The sequence below is a fragment of the Fundulus heteroclitus genome, chromosome 13 (assembly GCF_011125445.2).
Source record: "Fundulus heteroclitus isolate FHET01 chromosome 13, MU-UCD_Fhet_4.1, whole genome shotgun sequence".
Classification (NCBI taxonomy): domain Eukaryota; kingdom Metazoa; phylum Chordata; class Actinopteri; order Cyprinodontiformes; family Fundulidae; genus Fundulus; species Fundulus heteroclitus.
In genome coordinates, this window is record NC_046373.1 from 29,652,813 (window position 1) to 29,657,293 (window position 4,481).

Here is a 4,481-nt window from a genome sequence, read left to right on the forward strand (position 1 = left end):
GCCAGGATTTTTTTTTTTGTTTGTTTTTTGTTTTTTTAATGAAGCAGAGATTGAAAAAACTGTGTGTAATTTTAGACTATAACCCACATTCAAAAATTTAGTTAGTATAGTTAGCACACATACACATTGGGAAATATAGGTTATTGGACATAACAGCAATACTAATATCGGATATCGAACTCGGCCCAAATTTTCCCATCAGTGCACAGCTAGTTTGTATTTTCCAACTTTGCGTTGCGGTAAATCAGTCCATGCTCATTAAGAGGGTATTGAGAGCATCTGTGAACAGCAGTTTTCAAATCTTGCTGCCGATCCCCAATTTTTATTGATTTGTGAAATTTGACTGAACGCTTATAACACATGAAGTATTTTTTTTATAGAAACCATTTTTGTCTTTCTGTCTTTATACTTGGGACCTCCATCCCAGTCTCTGGCTCTAACAGACTTTCTTCCAGGGTTTTCCTGTGTTAACTCCAACCAAACTCCTAACAGTGAGCAGATCCCATTCCCTGCTGAAGAAAAGCATCCCACCAACATGACGCTGCCACAGCCATATTTCGACATGAGGAGAGTGTGTTCTTGGTATAGTGTTATTTTGGCTCCACAGTGTTTTGGACAATAAACCTCAACTTTGGCCTTAGCGGTACGCATCCTCTTCCACATGCTTGGTGTGTCTCCAGCATTGCTTGTAGCAAACTGCCAGCAGGGCTTCTTAGGCTTTCATTCAGATTATTGTTCTCCACCCCTGGCCTGTCAGATTAGACATTGTTTTGATAGGTTTGCAGTTACGCTATACTCTTTCCATTTTTAGTCAACAGGCTGAACAATTCCCCTAAGGATATTCAAGGCTAGCCATATTGTTTTATAACCCATCTTTGCTCTAAATCTTTCCTTACATTTGGCCCAGCATGTCTGCTATGTTCTTCAGTATTTATCATACATTTTGTTTACTAATGAACCCTCACAAACCACAGAGACTGTTCCAGAACAGTTGGATTAATGTTCTACACAGATGGATTAGGTTTATTATTAAGGTGACATCTGAAGGCAACTGCCTGCACTGAGCTTTATTTAGTGGTGCCAAAGTAAAGGGGACTGAATACAAATGCATGCCACACTTTTCAGATTTCTTTGGTTAAAAAAAACAAAAACATAATTTTCCTTTCAAAATTTTACACTGTTTAGTTTTGGTCTGTCGGATAAAATCAGAATAGAATACATCGTCGTTTTTGGCTTTCAGTTTTTCAGACAAGTTGTGAAAAAGTTTGAGGTTGTGAAAAATGTTGCAGGGTTCTTGAACTCATAAAAAGATGACAAACCAAAAGATAAGATTCAACAAATATGTAGCTGTAGATTATGTCAATTTTTGCATTGAACGATTCCATCTTAAAGCACATTAAGAAAAACCTTAAGATGCTTTGTGACTCATTCTGCTTTTTCGCTCTTTTTCACTATCCTTTACTTGTAAAAAAAAAATAAAAAAAAAAAATGAGAATGCTAGTGAATGGATTTCTTCTTTGTTCCAATGTGTAGATATTGCCTAAAAACTGATGGTGGACTTTTTCACTGAGACTGAGATGCTGACAATAAATGTTGCCTAGTCTGTGAGCAATATGCCATAGAAATGTATGTCATGTGATACGTTTCGTTGTGTGGTAATGTAAAGTGTGTTGTAGTGTGTGTACCTGTTCTGCTTTGCTTTGACCATTGCTGCCTTTTTTATGTGTGCAGAATGTTGCTCAGAGCACAAAACTTTTACAAATAGAACTTTCTTAGCCCTGTAATGAATTATGAATCAGAACCCGGTATTCAGCCAGACACAGGGGAGTGTGTTAAGGAGGTTTAATTAGGAACAAATGAGGGTCAGGTAGAAACAAACAAAAACAGTCTTCAGGAGAGTCCAGAGGGGAGACAGGCAGAAAAAGCTGCAGGGAGCAGCAGCAGACTGGGGAGAATAATCCAGGAGGGAGGCAGAGCTCCAGGGGCAGTCCAGACCGGGGACTCAGAGACTCAGGTCCACACCAGGTCAGAGCAAACTGGTAAATCAAAAGCACAGCGATTAGCAGGCTCGATAACTTACGGACAGGCTTGGGTCGGGTTCACGGGCAGACAATCCAGGCTAGAACTGAGCAGAATCCAGGGTCCAGAAACAGATCAAGCCCGATAACCAGGCAGGCAAAACAGGAACAGACAGAGATTGTGCTGGCTCGGTAACGTGAAGCAAAAAACAGGGTCATAAGCAAACAGGAAAGCAGAGTAAGGATCGCTGGAAGTACACACCGTGAGGATAGAGACATTGTGGCAAAGAAGTGACAGGGGAAGCAAGCTTAAATAGACAGGTGGACAGGTGAAACAAAGTGACTCTAGGACAGGTGGAGGTAATCAGGGGAAGTGACGTGGCCGACAGAGAGAACAGGCTGACAGGATAAGTGGAGGGGAAACAAGAACTAAACTAAACCAATCCAGAACCTACTACCACAAAGACCAAACAGAAAACCAAACTGAGACTACAACTGAGACAAAGATCTAAAACTATTACAAGCTTAGGAAAGAATGTTGATATGTTTTATATGTCATAGAAACAGATGTCAAGGCTCCAGCAGATGTTGTTTTTAGTCTTGTTACATAATAACCAAACATGGTGCAATTTATTCTTCTTTTGGCTGCTTCCCCCAGGAATCGCCTGGAGGAATTCATCTCACTTTATCCCTAATATTCTTATTCACTCCATCCTAGAAACTTGTCATTTTCCTCTTTCCTCCTTGGTGTTTGCTCCATATTCTTCCTCGTGTGTGCAACATCTTCCTTATCCCTCCTCTCCTAACCATCTTAGTCTTCCCTCTCTGACTTTGTTTCCAACCTAACCTCTGATATTGATCTCTAACTGTCTCTCTGACTGTTTTCTCTATCTACTCCACTCCCTTTGCACTTGTCTTATTCCCTTCGTGTGGATGTGTCATTGCTCTGGATGATTGATCAAAGGTAATTAAACTATTTTAAGCCTGTAAGTACAGCTCAGACCTAGGACCTGCGCTACTCCAGAACCATGCACCACAGACACCTGTAAACTGTCACACTGGGTTTTTTTTCCACTTGCCTCCACAAAGTCCATTGCTTCATTTATAGTCCATTGAAGGTACCTCATGTGCTCAAACTAGCCATTAGGTAAATTAATCAAAAGATGTGTTAGACTGCTCTCATATGGTAGCTACTCCAGGAATTCTGTATACTGAGGTGAGTAAATCTTCATAGCTTAACATGATGGTTAATTCATTTTATTATTGGGTAATTATTTGAGGAATACATGGCTAAATTCCATAGCAGTCAAGCACATATATCCTGAATCTCTAGATTGTGATGCGGGACAAAGAGATTTTGAACATGTCCAAAACATCTGTCACATTGTGCATGGTACAGTATCAAATGTAGAGTATTTGAAAGGTTTGAATGGGAACTGAAAATGACAGAAGTAAGACAGACTACAAAAAACATGGAATTCCAACTATGTGATATTAACAAAGAAAAAGAAATATGGGAATTTCACCGCATTGTTTCTAAAATGATTAGTTTTTATATATTTGACAGAATTTAAAATTGTCTGGGTTTTGAAATGTTTTAGTTTCTGGGGAATATTAACTACAATATCATCTGTTTAATTAACCTAATATTTCATCACTTTGTACGTCAGTGCTGGTAATCTACTAAAACAGGAAATTTCTGAATATCAAATAATTTTCCAAACTGTCTCTAACAACCCTCACATTTTAGATCAGGTTCACTGAATCTCTTTCCTTGAAAAGTTTATATGTAACACAATCTCAAAGAAGTTTGCAATATATGTAGGTAGATTATACTTTTTTAAATTGAGGTACACAAAATTCTCTTTATACTGTATATAGTGGGGACGTATAATCATTGGAATACAATCCTAAAGTAAATTTCACAAAGGGTGTGAGTTTTTAAATGGTGAATGAAACATTTGAAAAACTCTTGAAGTTAAGAATTAGAAATGACTTGGTTAGGGTTTGCCCTTAAGGAACCTCGCCATCATATTGCTTAGCGTCAGTAAATCACCACCACAAAAGAATAAGATTTCACCTTTTAGCTAGAAGCCAAAATCTGTGACCCAAAGATACGACATGATTACATCAAAGGTTACCCTCCTGTTTAAAAATCCCAGAATTTAGAGGGGTTGGGCCTTCTTTTAACAATGACTGTTTTTTATGTGTATACCTCATAAAATGTTCTTCGTTCAACACATAAAATTCAAAACTGTTATTAACTTTGTTATACAGAGATCCAGAACCGGCTCTGTTTAACCTAACAGGGATCTAGGATCATGTGTTTGTAGGGATGCTATCTAAAAGGATACCTCAGAGGTTCTGTACAGTGACTAAGAGTAATATTTCCCCTACCAACATTAGCAACATGGCGTGCTACAGTGAGATGGTAGAAATGGAATCCTCTTTGTTGTGGAAGAA